Here is a 16268-nt window from a genome sequence, read left to right on the forward strand (position 1 = left end):
GTTTTCCCAAGCACGCTCAGGTGGTCTCCGAGTATTTGTGTCTCCTCGGAGATTTAGTTTTTGTTGACTCAGCTGCATGATTTAAAGCTGCTAGCCAGCCTGAGTACATGTGGGGGTTGCCTGGTTGCTAGGGAATCCCCACATGTAATCAACCTGTCTAGTAGCAGCAAATCATGCAACTGCGGCAAGGAAAACTAAATCTCCGAGCAGTCACAAATAGTCGGAGACCACCCGAGCAATGAGTATACTCGCTCATCACTAATTAGAGCTGATACTATGAGCTGTTGGTCAGAGCTATCCGAGAATTATTAGAGGTGATAGTTCCCCCCCAATTAGAAGGGACACCTGTGGATATTGGGGTCTTTATCAAGTAAATCCCACCAGAACTGTAGCAGGTAAAGTGCTGGAATCACTTTCTCCCATAGGGTTAAATGGCGTCTGTAACTTCAATGTCTTTCTATGAAGCTTCTTCTCGGAACTTTCTTGCGCTGTTTTCTGCCATATTTCTATTACTCTCCGGAATCAGGAAAGTATTAAGTCCAATAGAAACTGCGGAGAAAGAATCATTTCTAATTCTGTGTTTACAGGGAACTGGCTGCGATATCCCCTGTGCAATATATTTCTAGTATTAATGCGCCAGGAATGGGGAATCTCCACATCCTTCCACCCGCAGAGCCGCACTCCACATAGAGAATAATGGAGACTCCAGCACCGACCTCCACCCGCAGAGCCGCACTCCACATAGAGAATAATGGAGACTCCAGCACCGACCTCCACCCGCAGAGCCGCACGCCACATAGAGAATAATGGAGCCTCCAGCACCGGCCTCCACCCGCAGAGCCGCACTCCACATAGAGAATAATGGAGCCTCCAGCACCGACCTCCACCCGCAGAGCCACACTCCACATAGAGAATAATGGAGCCTCCAGCACCGACCTCCACCAGCAGAGCCACACTCTACATAGAGAATAATGGAGCCTCCAGCACCGACCTCCACCCGCAGAGCCACACTCCACATAGAGAATAATGGAGCCTCCAGCACCGACCTCCACCCGCAGAGCCGCACTCCACATAGAGAATAATGGGGCCTCCAGCACGACCTCCACCCGCAGAGCCGCACTCCACATAGAGAATAATGGAGCCTCCAGCACCGACCTCCACCCGCAGAGCCGCACTCCACATAGAGAATAATGGAGACTCCAGCACCGACCTCCACCCACAGAGCCGCACTCCACATAGAGAATAATGGGGCCTCCAGCACCGACCTCCACCCGCAGAGCCGCACTCCACATAGAGAATAATGGGGCCTCCAGCACCGACCTCCACCCGCAGAGCAGCACTCCACATAGAGAATAATGGAGCCTCCAGCACCGACCTCCACCCGCAGAGCCGCACTCCACATAGAGAATAATGGAGCCTCCAGCACCGACCTCCACCCGCAGAGCAGCACTCCACATAGAGAATAATGGGGCCTCCAGCACCGACCTCCACCCGCAGAGCCGCACTCCACATAGAGAATAATGGAGCCTCCAGCACCGACCTCCACCCGCAGAGCCGCACTCCACATAGAGAATAATGGAGCCTCCAGCACCGACCTCCACATAGAGAATAATGGGGCCTCCAGCACCGACCTCCACCCGCAGAGCCGCACTCCACATAGAGAATAATGGAGCCTCCAGCACCGACCTCCACCAGCAGAGCCGCACTCCACATAGAGAATAATGGAGCCTCCAGCACCGACCTCCACCCGCAGAGCCGCACTCCACATAGAGAATAATGGAGCCTCCAGCACCGACCTCCACCCGCAGAGCTGCACTCCACATAGAGAATAATGGAGCCTCCAGCACTGACCTCCACCCGCAGAGCAGCACTCCACATAGAGAATAATGGAGCCTCCAGCACTAACCTTCACCCTCAGAGCCGCACTCCACATAGAGAATAATGGAGCCTCCAGCACCGACCTCCACCCGCAGAGCCACACTCCACATAGAGAATAATGGAGCCTCCAGCACCGACCTCCACCCGCAGAGCCGCACTCCACATAGAGAATAATGGAGCCTCCAGCACCGACCTCCACCCGCAGAGCCGCACTCCACATAGAGAATAATGGAGCCTCCAGCACTGACCTCCACCAGCAGAGCCACACTCCACATAGAGAATAATGGAGCCTCCAGCACCGACCTCCACCAGCAGAGCCGCACCCCACATAGAGAATAATGGGGCCTCCAGCACCGACCTCCACCCGCAGAGCCGCACTCCACATAGAGAATAATGGAGCCTCCAGCACCGACCTCCACCAGCAGAGCCACACTCCACATAGAGAATAATGGGGCCTCCAGCACCGACCTCCACCCACAGAGCCACACTCCACATAGAGAATAATGGAGCCTCCAGCACCGACCTCCACCCGCAGAGCCGCACTCCACATAGAGAATAATGGAGCCTCCAGCACCGACCTCCACCCGCAGAGCCGCACTCCACATAGAGAATGGGGCCTCAAGCACTGACCTCCACCTGCAGAGCCGCTCTCCACATAGAGAATAATGGGGCCTCCAGCACCGACCTCCACCCGCAGAGCCGCACTCCACATAGAGAATAATGGGGCCTCCAGCACCGACCTCCACCCGCAGAGCCGCACTCCACATAGAGAATAATGGGGCCTCCAGCACCGACCTCCACTCGCAGAGCATACATACAACATAGTATGCATATGTATGCAGAGCATACATACAACATAGAAGAGGATTCTTTACTCTTAGGGCAGTGAGAATCTGGAATTGCTTGCCTGAGGAGGTGGTGATGGCGAACTCAGTCGAGGGGTTCAAGAGAGGCCTGGATGTCTTCCTGGAGCAGAACAATATTGTATCATACAATTAGGTTCTGTAGGACGTAGATCTGGGGATTTATTATGATGGAATATAGGCTGAACTGGATGGACAAATGTCTTTTTTCGGCCTTACTAACTATGTTACTATGTTACTATGTTACAGAATAATGGAGCCTCCAGCACCGACCTCCACCCGCAGAGCCGCACTCCACATAGAGAATAATGGAGCCTCCAGCACCGACCTCCACCCGCAGAGCCGCACTCCACATAGAGAATAATGGAGCCTCCAGCACCGACCTCCACATACAGAATAATGGAGCCTCCAGCACCGACCTCCACCCGCAGAGCCACACTCCACATAGAGAATAATGGAGCCTCCAGCACCGACCTCCACCCGCAGAGCCGCACTCCACATAGAGAATAATGGAGCCTCCAGCACCAACCTCCACCCGCAGAGCCGCTCTCCACATAGAGAATAATGGAGCCTCCAGCACCGACCTCCACCCGCAGAGCCGCACTCCACATACAGAATAATGGAGCCTCCAGCACCGACCTCCACCCGCAGAGCCACACTCCACATAGAGAATAATGGAGCCTCCAGCACCGACCTCCACCCGCAGAGCCGCACTCCACATACAGAATAATGGAGCCTCCAGCACTGACCTCCACCAGCAGAGCCACACTCCACATAGAGAATAATGGAGCCTCCAGCACCGACCTCCACCAGCAGAGCCACACTCCACATAGAGAATAATGGAGCCTCCAGCACCGACCTCCACCAGCAGAGCCGCACCCCACATAGAGAATAATGGGGCCTCCAGCACCGACCTCCACCCGCAGAGCCGCACTCCACATAGAGAATAATGGAGCCTCCAGCACCGACCTCCACCAGCAGAGCCACACTCCACATAGAGAATAATGGGGCCTCCAGCACCGACCTCCACCCACAGAGCCACACTCCACATAGAGAATGGGGCCTCAAGCACTGACCTCCACCCGCAGAGCCACACTCCACATAGAGAATAATGGAGCCTCCAGCACCGACCTCCACCCGCAGAGCCGCACTCCACATAGAGAATGGGGCCTCAAGCACTGACCTCCACCTGCAGAGCCGCTCTCCACATAGAGAATAATGGGGCCTCCAGCACCGACCTCCACCCGCAGAGCCGCACTCCACATAGAGAATAATGGGGCCTCCAGCACCGACCTCCACCCGCAGAGCCGCACTCCACATAGAGAATAATGGGGCCTCCAGCACCGACCTCCACTCGCAGAGCATACATACAACATAGTATGCATATGTATGCAGAGCATACATACAACATAGAAGAGGATTCTTTACTCTTAGGGCAGTGAGAATCTGGAATTGCTTGCCTGAGGAGGTGGTGATGGCGAACTCAGTCGAGGGGTTCAAGAGAGGCCTGGATGTCTTCCTGGAGCAGAACAATATTGTATCATACAATTCGGTTCTGTAGGACGTAGATCTGGGGATTTATTATGATGGAATATAGGCTGAACTGGATGGACAAATGTCTTTTTTCGGCCTTACTAACTATGTTACTATGTTACTATGTTACAGAATAATGGAGCCTCCAGCACCGACCTCCACCCGCAGAGCCGCACTCCACATAGAGAATAATGGAGCCTCCAGCACCGACCTCCACCCGCAGAGCCGCACTCCACATAGAGAATAATGGAGCCTCCAGCACCGACCTCCACATACAGAATAATGGAGCCTCCAGCACCGACCTCCACCCGCAGAGCCACACTCCACATAGAGAATAATGGAGCCTCCAGCACCGACCTCCACCCGCAGAGCCGCACTCCACATAGAGAATAATGGAGCCTCCAGCACCAACCTCCACCCGCAGAGCCGCTCTCCACATAGAGAATAATGGAGCCTCCAGCACCGACCTCCACCCGCAGAGCCGCACTCCACATACAGAATAATGGAGCCTCCAGCACCGACCTCCACCCGCAGAGCCACACTCCACATAGAGAATAATGGAGCCTCCAGCACCGACCTCCACCCGCAGAGCCGCACTCCACATACAGAATAATGGAGCCTCCAGCACCGACCTCCACCCGCAGAGCCACACTCCACATAGAGAATAATGGAGCCTCCAGCACCGACCTCCACCCGCAGAGCCGCACTCCACATAGAGAATAATGGAGCCCCCAGCACCGACCTCCACCCGCAGAGCCGCACTCCACATAAAGAATAATGGAGCCTCCAGCACCGACCTCCACCCGCAGAGCCACACTCCACATAGAGAATAATGGAGCCTCCAGCACCGACCTCCACCCGCAGAGCCACACTCCACATAGAGAATAATGGAGCCTCCAGCACCAACCTCCACCCGCAGAGCCGCACTCCACATAGAGACTAATGGAGCCTCCAGCACCGACCTCCACCCGCAGAGCCGCACTCCACATAGAGAATAATGGAGCCCCCAGCACCGACTTCCACCCGCAGAGCCGCACTCCACATAGAGAATAATGGAGCCTCCAGCACCGACCTCCACCCGCAGAGCCACACTCCACATAGAGAATAATGGAGCCTCCAGCACCAACCTCCACCCGCAGAGCCGCTCTCCACATAGAGAATAATGGAGCCTCCAGCACCGACCTCCACCCGTACTCCACATAGAGAATAATGGAGCCTCCAGCACCAACCTCCACCCGCAGAGCCGCACTCCACATAGAGAATAATGGAGCCTCCAGCACCAACCTCCACCCGCAGAGCCGCACTCCACATAGAGAATAATGGAGCCTCCAGCACCGACCTCCACCCGCAGAGCCTCACTCCACATAGAGAATAATGGAGCCTCCAGCACCGACCTCCACCCGCAGAGCCGCACTCCACATAGAGAATAATGGGGCCTCCAGCACCGACCTCCACCCGCAGAGCCACACTCCACATAGAGAATAATGGAACCTCCAACACCTACCTCCACCCGCAGAGCCGCACTCCACATAGAGAATAATGGAGCCTCCAGCACCGACCTCCACCCACAGAGCCGCACTCCACATAGAATAATGGAGTCTCCAGCACCGACCTCCACCCGCAGAGCCGCACTCCACATAGAGAATAATGGAGCCTCCAGCACCGACCTCCACCCACAGAGCCGCACTCCACATAGAGAATAATGGAGCCTCCAGCACCGACCTCCACCCGCAGAGCCACACTCCACATAGAGAATAATGGAACCTCCAACACCTACCTCCACCCGCAGAGCCGCACTCCACATAGAGAATAATGGAGCCTCCAGCACCGACCTCCACCCGCAGAGCCGCACTCCACATAGAGAATAATGGGGCCTCCAGCACCGACCTCCACCCGCAGAGCCGCACTCCACATAGAGAATAATGGAGCCTCCAGCACCGACCTCCACCCGCAGAGCCGCACTCCACATAGAGAATAATGGAGCCTCCAACACCTACCTCCACCCACAGAGCCGCACTCCACATAGAGAATAATGGAGCCTCCAGCACCGACCTCCACCCACAGAGCTGCACTCCCCATATGGCTGCTCTCTGCGCACAGGACCTGTGATGAGGTCACAGGAGGGGAGGAGTCAGGGGTCACATGATAAGGGGCCTTAGTGAATGATCTCCTGAGTGAAGACTCTACATGGAAACTTCTCCTCAGTCACTGACGTTTCCGCCATTATTCGCCCCTCACTACTGGCACAATTACCCCGCGCCGCCTTTTCTACACAGTGTTATGTGTGGACTGTAACGTGTGATTTCTCTGCTTGGAGACAAATAGACCCCACACATGAGGGAATTATTACCAGTTACCGGACGTCTATTATATGGCGGCATATGATTGTGTGATCAACTTCATGCCAGGAGGTAAAATTCCGAAATGTTATCTGTTTAACCTCGTCCAGGAAGGGCGGCTCTCACAGACTATATTCAGAGTCCGGCTAAGGGCGCGTTCACATCAGCGTATTTTAAATCGCTCCAATGTTCATCCTGGAGAGTTGGACAAGTGTCATGAGAGTGTGAAATGTTTTCTCTCCTACCGTCAGTATTCAATGCGTTTCTAACATCATTTGTTACTTACTATAAAGCTCCATGTAATGTAAAGCTGTTTACAGAACTAAGAAAGCAATATTATATACAGAACGAAGAAACCAATCTTATATACAGAACTAAGAAACCAATCTTATATACAGAACTAAGAGAGCAATCTTATATACAGAACTAAGAAAGCAATCTTATATACAGAACTAAGAGAGCAATCTTATATACAGGACTAAGAAAGCAATCTTATATACAGGAGTAAGAAACAATCTTATATACAGAACTAAGAAACAATCTTATATACAGGAGTAAGAAACAATCTTATATACAGAACTAAGAAAGCAATCTTATATACAGGACTAAGAAAGCAATCTTATATACAGAACTAAGAGAGCAATCTTATATACACGACTAAGAAAGCAATCTTATATACAGGAGTAAGAAACAATCTTATATACAGAACTAAGAGAGCAATCTTATATACAGGACTAAGAAAGCAATCTTATATACAGGAGTAAGAAACAATCTTATATACAGAACTAAGAAAGCAATCTTATATACAGAACTGAGAAAGCAATCTTATATACAGATCTAAGAAAGCAATCTTATATACAGAACTGAGAAAGCAATCTTATATACAGAACTAAGAAAGTAATCTTATATACAGAACTAAGAAAGCAATCTTATATACAGAACTAAGAAAGTAATCTTATATACAGAACTAAGAAAGCAATCTTATATACAGAACTAAGAAACCAATCTTATATACAGAACTAAAAAAGCAATCTAATATACAGAACTAAGAGAGCAATCTTATATACAGGACTAAGAAAGCAATCTTATATACAGAACTAAGAAAGCAATCTTATATACAGGAGTAAGAAACAATCTTATATACAGAACTAAGAAAGCAATCTTATATACATAACTAAGAAACAATCTTATATACAGAACTAAGAAAGCAATGCAATCTTACATACAGAACCATGAAAACAATGTTATATACAGACTAAGAAAGCAATGTTATATAGAGAACTTAGAAAGCAATGTTATATACAGAACTAAGAAAGCGATCTTATATACATAACTAAGAAAAGCAATCTTATATACAGGACTAAGAAAGCAATCTTATATACAGATCTAAGAAAGCAATCTTATATACAGAACTAAGAAAACAATCTTATATACAGAACTAAGAAAGCAATCTGATATACAGAACTAAGAAAGCAAAGCAATCTTACATACAGAACCATGAAAACAATGTTATATACAGACTAAGAAAGCAATGTTATATAGAGAACTTAGAAAGCAATGTTATATACCGAACTAAGAAAGCGATCTTATATATGTAACTAAGAAAAGCAATCTTATATACAGGACTAAGAAAGCAATCTTATATACAGATCTAAGAAAGCAATCTTATATACAGGACTGAGAAAGCAATCTTATATACAGAACTAAGAAAGTAATCTTATATACAGAACTAAGAAAGCAATCTTATATACAGAACTAAGAAAGTAATCTTATATACAGAACTAAGAAAGCAATCTTATATACAGAACTAAGAAAGCAATCTTATATACAGAACTAAGAAAGCAATGTTATATACAGGACTAAGAAAGCAATCTTATATACAGATCTAAGAAAGCAATCTTATATACAGAAATAAGAAAGCAATCTTATATACAGAAATAAGAAAGCAATCTTATATACAGAACAAAGAAAGCAATGTTATATACAGAACTCAGAAAGCAATGTTATATACAGGACTAAGAAAGCAATCTTATATACAGAACTAAGAAACCAATCTTATATACAGAACTAAAAAAGCAATCTAATATACAGAACTAAGAGAGCAATCTTATATACAGGACTAAGAAAGCAATCTTATATACAGAACTAAGAAAGCAATCTTATATACAGGAGTAAGAAACAATCTTATATACAGAACTAAGAAAGCAATCTTATATACAGAACTAAGAAAGCAATGCAATCTTACATACAGAACCATGAAAACAATATTATTTACAGACTAAGAAAGCAATGTTATATAGAGAACTTAGAAAGCAATGTTATATACCGAACTAAGAAAGCGATCTTATATACATAACTAAGAAAAGCAATCTTATATACAGGACTAAGAAAGCAATCTTATATACAGATCTAAGAAAGCAATCTTATATACAGAACTAAGAAAACAATCTTATATACAGAACTAAGAAAGCAATCTGATATACAGAACTAAGAAAGCAATGCAATCTTACATACAGAACCATGAAAACAATGTTATATACAGACTAAGAAAGCAATGTTATATAGAGAACTTAGAAAGCAATGTTATATACCGAACTAAGAAAGCGATCTTATATATGTAACTAAGAAAAGCAATCTTATATACAGGACTAAGAAAGCAATCTTATATACAGATCTAAGAAAGCAATCTTATATACAGAACTGAGAAAGCAATCTTATATACAGAACTAAGAAAGTAATCTTATATACAGAACTAAGAAAGCAATCTTATATACAGAACTAAGAAAGTAATCTTATATACAGAACTAAGAAAGCAATCTTATATACAGAACTAAGAAACCAATCTTATATACAGAACTAAAAAAGCAATCTAATATACAGAACTAAGAGAGCAATCTTATATACAGGACTAAGAAAGCAATCTTATATACAGAACTAAGAAAGCAATCTTATATACAGGAGTAAGAAACAATCTTATATACAGAACTAAGAAAGCAATCTTATATACATAACTAAGAAACAATCTTATATACAGAACTAAGAAAGCAATGCAATCTTACATACAGAACCATGAAAACAATGTTATATACAGACTAAGAAAGCAATGTTATATAGAGAACTTAGAAAGCAATGTTATATACAGAAGTAAGAAAGCGATCTTATATACATAACTAAGAAAAGCAATCTTATATACAGGACTAAGAAAGCAATCTTATATACAGATCTAAGAAAGCAATCTTATATACAGAACTAAGAAAACAATCTTATATACAGAACTAAGAAAGCAATCTGATATACAGAACTAAGAAAGCAAAGCAATCTTACATACAGAACCATGAAAACAATGTTATATACAGACTAAGAAAGCAATGTTATATAGAGAACTTAGAAAGCAATGTTATATACCGAACTAAGAAAGCGATCTTATATATGTAACTAAGAAAAGCAATCTTATATACAGGACTAAGAAAGCAATCTTATATACAGATCTAAGAAAGCAATCTTATATACAGAACTGAGAAAGCAATCTTATATACAGAACTAAGAAAGTAATCTTATATACAGAACTAAGAAAGCAATCTTATATACAGAACTAAGAAAGTAATCTTATATACAGAACTAAGAAAGCAATCTTATATACAGAACTAAGAAACCAATCTTATATACAGAACTAAAAAAGCAATCTAATATACAGAACTAAGAGAGCAATCTTATATACAGGACTAAGAAAGCAATCTTATATACAGAACTAAGAAAGCAATCTTATATACAGGAGTAAGAAACAATCTTATATACAGAACTAAGAAAGCAATCTTATATACATAACTAAGAAACAATCTTATATACAGAACTAAGAAAGCAATGCAATCTTACATACAGAACCATGAAAACAATGTTATATACAGACTAAGAAAGCAATGTTATATAGAGAACTTAGAAAGCAATGTTATATACAGAAGTAAGAAAGCGATTTTATATACATAACTAAGAAAAGCAATCTTATATACAGGACTAAGAAAGCAATCTTATATACAGATCTAAGAAAGCAATCTTATATACAGAACTAAGAAAACAATCTTATATACAGAACTAAGAAAGCAATCTGATATACAGAACTAAGAAAGCAAAGCAATCTTACATACAGAACCATGAAAACAATGTTATATACAGACTAAGAAAGCAATGTTATATAGAGAACTTAGAAAGCAATGTTATATAACGAACTAAGAAAGCGATCTTATATATGTAACTAAGAAAAGCAATCTTATATACAGGACTAAGAAAGCAATCTTATATACAGATCTAAGAAAGCAATCTTATATACAGAACTGAGAAAGCAATCTTATATACAGAACTAAGAAAGTAATCTTATATACAGAACTAAGAAAGCAATCTTATATACAGAACTAAGAAAGTAATCTTATATACAGAACTAAGAAAGCAATCTTATATACAGAACTAAGAAAGCAATCTTATATACAGAACTAAGAAAGCAATCTTATATACAGAACTAAGAAAGCAATCTTATATACAGAACTCAGAAAGCAATGTTATATACAGGACTAAGAAAGCAATCTTATATACAGAACTAAGAAAGCAATCTTATATACAGAACTAAGAAAGCAATGTTATATACAGAACTAAGAAAGCAATCTTATATACAGAACTCAGAAAGCAATGTTATATACAGGACTAAGAAAGCAATCTTATATACAGATCTAAGAAAGCAATCTTATATACAGGACTAAGAAAACAATCTTATATACAGGACTAAGAAACCAATCTTATATACAGGAGTAAGAAATCAATCCTATATACAGAACTAAGAAAGCAATCTTATATACAGAAATAAGAAAGCAATCTTATATACAGAAATAAGAAAGCAATCTTATATACAGAACAAAGAAAGCAATCTTATATAGAGAACTCAGAAAGCAATGTTATATACAGAACTCAGAAAGCAATGTTATATACAGGACTAAGAAAGCAATCTTATATACAGATCTAAGAAAGCAATCTTATATACAGAACTCAGAAAGCAATCTTATATACAGAACTTAGAACGCAATCTTATATACAGAACTAAGGCTAGTTTCACATTTGCGTTGGAATCCGCAGCGTTTAATCCGCATCCGCAAGTGGTGGAAAAAACGCATATAAACGTGTACAAACGCGGCGTTTTTTAGACGCATGCGGTTAAAAAAACGCCACGTTTGTACGCGTTTATATGCGTTTTTCTCTGCGTTTGCGTTTTTTGGTGCGCATGATGAGAAATTTTACAGGAGAAAAATCTAGATAACCAGACACCGCCAATGGGACTACAGAGGGCGTGTATTATGGGATTTCTTTATATAGACCCCTGAACAGCTGTAATCTTCATATTTTGCTCCTGTATCCTGTGTCATGATGGATCTTCGCATGGAGAGCTTTTATTTCAACCTGGATTTAAGCATCAAGCTGTTTCTTGCCTGTGCTTTTGCTTGGGAGCAAGACAGAAATCGCGAAAGATGGATGAGACATCGTAGGCATTTTTGGAGACACCCCATTATCAAACTACGTGAGAGACGGGGAGCCTATCACACGCTGTATGGGGAGCATAATGCCAACCCGGAGAAATTTAATGAATATACAAGGATGTTGCAAGACTCGTTCCGGGATTTGCTTGCTCGTGTCCAACGAGCCATACGGAGACAGGACACCCAGCTCCGTAGAGCGATTCCACCCGAGGAACGTCTGCTGGTTACATTAAGGTACGTTCCAAATCTAAACCAATGACAGTCCAAATTTGGGGTTTTCTGACATGTATTTTTTGTGTATTTTCCTTTCTGTCTTTAGCGTAACCACACCATAAATAGAATAGATTGTAATTTTTTTTTGCTTTGTTTTTCTTACAGATTTCTGGCAATCGGAGAGAGTTTATCATCCCTCCACTTCCAATACCGGCTTGGAATATCCACCCTGTCCGGAATAGTTGCGGACACCTGCCGGGCTTTGTGGAATGTACTTCGGGTTGAGTTTATACCCCTACCCACCTTGGACATGTGGCTTCAAATTGCGGAAAAATTCTGGAGTGTGTGTGATTTCCCAAACTGTTTGGGAGCGGTTGATGGAAAGCACATTCGCATTATCAAACCAGCCAGAACAGGGTCGGAGTACTTCAATTTAAAAAAATATTTTTCTGTTGTGCTCATGGCAATAGCCGATGCGGACTGTCGCTTCATCGCCGTGGACATTGGAGCTTTTGGCCGTGGCAACAATTCCCAGATTTTTAAGAACTCTGATATGGGCCGCCGTGTGTATGGCAAAAATTTTAATTTTCCACGGCCACAACCGCTCCCCAACACTTAAAGGGAACCTGTCACCTGAATTTGGCGAGACTGGTTTTGGGTCATATGGGCGGAGTTTTCGGAGTTTTTGTACTACGGAGGACAGAGAATGAACTTCAACCCAATATTGCGGCCAGCATGCAGCCAGCGGGTAAGGAAAGGGTAAATCAAACACCTGAAAACTCCGCCCATATGACCCAAAACCGGTCCCGCCACATTCAGGTGACAGGTACCCTTTAAGGTCCACCAGGTCAGGTGTCCTAACTAATGAGTTTTTTGACACCTGACCTGTTGAGTAGAGTTCTGCATTGTATTTCCACCATTTTCTCTTCAGACTGCCACACTAGTCACAGACTAAGCAGAAGGAAGAGATTATGGAGATAATACATCAATTAATTTTTTGGCCCACCTCATATCTTTATACTAAAGACACACAAAGATGCAGTCTTTTATTTGCTAAGCACTGGAGATATGATGTGGCCCAAAAATAAAGTGTGTGGCGAAGTTTCTTATTTGGCGCATGGTGTGTGTTGCCGGCGGTGAAAGACACAATAAACCAAACATAATTGGGGCAAATAAAATTGTACCGTATATACTCGAGTATAAGCCGACCCCCCTAATTTTGCCACAAAAAACTGGGAAAACTTATTGACTCGAGTATAAGCCTAGGGTGGAAATGCAGCATTTACCGGTGAATTTCAAAAAATAAAAATAGATCATTCTTGCCCCATAGCTGTGCCATATAGGGCTCTGCATGTTCATTATTGCCCCATAGCTGTGCCCCACATAGGGCTCTGCACCATTCATGATTGTCCCTATAGCTGTGCCCCATACAGTGCTCTGCACCGTTCATTATTTCCCTATAGCTGTGCCCCATACAGTGCTCTGCACCGTTCATGATTGTCCCATAGCTGTGCCCCATACAGTGCTCTGCACCGTTCATTGTTCCCTATAGCTGTGCCCCATACAGTGCTCTGCACCGTTCATTGTTCCCTATAGCTGTGCCCCATATAGTGCTCTGCACCGTTCATTGTTCCCTATAGCTGTGCCCCATATAGTGCTCTGCACCGTTCATTGTTCCCTATAGCTGTACCCCATATAGTGTTCTGCACCGTTCATTGTTCCCTATAGCTGTGCCCCATATAGTGCTCTGCACCGTTCATTGTTCCCTATAGCTGTGCCCCATATAGTGTTCTGCACCGTTCATTGTTCCCTATAGCTGTGCCCCATATAGTGTTCTGCACCGTTCATTGTTCCCTATAGCTGTGCCCCATATAGTGTTCTGCACCGTTCATTGTTCCCTATAGCTGTGCCCCATATAGTGTTCTGCACCGTTCATTGTTCCCTATAGCTGTGCCCCATATAGTGTTCTGCACCGTTCATTGTTCCCTATAGCTGTGCCCCATATAGTGTTCTGCACCGTTCATTGTTCCCTATATAAAGCTGTGCCATTGCCGCTGCTGCTGCAGTAAAAAAAAAAAAAAAAGCCATACTCACCTCTCTTGATTGCAGCTCCCGGCGCCTCCATCATCCCGGCGTCTCTGCACTGACTGATCAGGCAGAGGGCGCCGCGCACACTATATGCGTCATCGCGCCCTCTGACCTGAACAGTCAGAGCGCAGACGCCAGGAAGATGGAGGCGCCGGGAAGATGGAGCGGCGCCCGGCGGCTGGAACATGGACAGGTGAATATTACATACTCACCTGGTCCCGGCGTCCGGCTCCTTCCCCGCACAGCTGTCTTCGGTGCCGCAGCTTCTTTCTCTAATCAGCGGTCACCGGCAGCGCTGATTAGAGAAATGAATAGGCGGCTCCACCCCTATGGGAGGTGGAGCCGCTTATTCATTTCTGTAATGAGCGGTCCCACGTGACCGCTGAAGAGGGGAAGAACTGCAGCACCGAAGACCGTGGGACGGCAGGGACAGCGCCAGGATCGCTGGGACTAGGTGAGTATGCCTCAGCGCCCTCTCCCCCTCACCCGCCGACCCTGCCACCCACCTTGACTCGAGTATAAGCCGAGAGGGGCACTTTCAGCCCAAAAATTTGGGCTGAAAATCTCAGCTTATACTCGAGTATATACGGTATTTATTTTTTAACAACAAAAATATTTCTTTAACTGTGCCGGCTTGGGGTAGAGTGATGTAAACGGGGGGTGTGAAGCACTGCGGCCTGGCTAACCGTGGAAGACGCAGAGGTGGCAGGAGAAGGGGCAATGAAACTAGTGGGGTCTGGTAGTTCGGGGATGGGGCTTGACACATGAGAGGCTTGAGACGCACTGGAAGGGTGAGACAAACCCGACTTTATAGACACACTGGGAGGTGAAGGGGAGGAATACTAAGAGTCCGCAGTTTTTTTTTGCTTTTTGGGGGGATTGCCGGGTTCTGGGAAGCCTCGGTGGGCTAATATGTCTTTGCATGGTCGTGGTGGGTGACCTGTCAGGGTCCGGCTGCACTGTGTCAGAGTCCATAGTGCTCGTAGAGCGTGCAGCCATGCCAGAGTCCATAGTGCTCGTAGAGCGTACAGCCATGCCACAGTCCATAGCGCTCGTAGAATGTGCAGCCATGCCAGAGTCCATAGCGCTGGTAGAACGTGCAGCCATGCCGGAGTCTATAGTGCTCGTAGAGCGTGCAGCCATGCCAGAGTCCATAGCGCTCGTAGAGCGTGCAGTCATGCCAGAGTCCATAGTGCTCGTAGAGCGTGCAGCCATGCCAGAGTCCATAGCGCTCGTAGAGCATACAGCCATGCCAGAGTCCATAGCGCTCGTAGAGCGGAAGGCCATGCCAGGGTCCTGCTGCATCGTGGTGGTGGCGGTACAGAAGGCCATGCCAGGGTCCTGCTGCATTGTGGTGGTGGCGGTACGGAAGGCCATGCAGGGTCCTGCTGCATCGTGGTGGTGGCGGTACGGAAGGCCATGCCAGGGTCCTCCTGCATCGTGGTGTCAATGGAGGAGGTCCAAGCAGGAGCAGCGGTTGTCAAGGTGGTGGTTGCGGTGCGTTGCTCCTCATCAGAAGAAGACATTCTGATGCATGTAGAAAGAAAGAAATGCAAGAAATTAGGACATGTAGAGACAGAAAATAGAAAATAAAGGCATTGGCTAGGATATACTCACATTGTTCAGTGTCCTGTTTTCCTCCAAGGATGTAGCCTGCGTCTCGTCTGCTTCTGTGAAGTGACCTGCAACTGTCCACTCCCTCCCTTTATCTCCTTGTATGTGGGGGGGGTGGCTTATCAGTGTCTAGACATGTTTTTCTCTTGTGAAACGCATGCATTCATGAACGCAAGCAAACGCATGTGCTTGTGAACGCATGCGTTCATATAGACAGCAATGCT

At 45.3% G+C, this 16268-nt stretch overlaps 1 protein-coding gene across 5 annotated transcripts in view; it reads right to left on the bottom strand.

Annotated features, from left to right (window-relative positions):
* Positions 1-16268, bottom strand: part of LOC138666968 (gastrula zinc finger protein XlCGF57.1-like) — a 99474-nt gene that overhangs the window by 34066 nt on the left and 49140 nt on the right. Inside the window, exon 1 of one of the 5 annotated variants that reach the window (XM_069755175.1) lies at positions 6272-6372. The exons of 1 other annotated variant lie outside the window; for it this stretch is intronic. The gene's annotated coding sequence lies outside the window, so the exon portion shown is untranslated. Of the gene's footprint in view, positions 1-381; positions 897-6051; positions 6373-16268 lie in introns of those variants that run through there. 3 more of the 5 variants (XM_069755177.1, XM_069755178.1, XM_069755174.1) reach the window with 3 other exon arrangements.

The sequence above is a fragment of the Ranitomeya imitator genome, chromosome 2 (genome assembly GCF_032444005.1).
Source record: "Ranitomeya imitator isolate aRanImi1 chromosome 2, aRanImi1.pri, whole genome shotgun sequence".
NCBI lineage: Eukaryota > Metazoa > Chordata > Amphibia > Anura > Dendrobatidae > Ranitomeya > Ranitomeya imitator.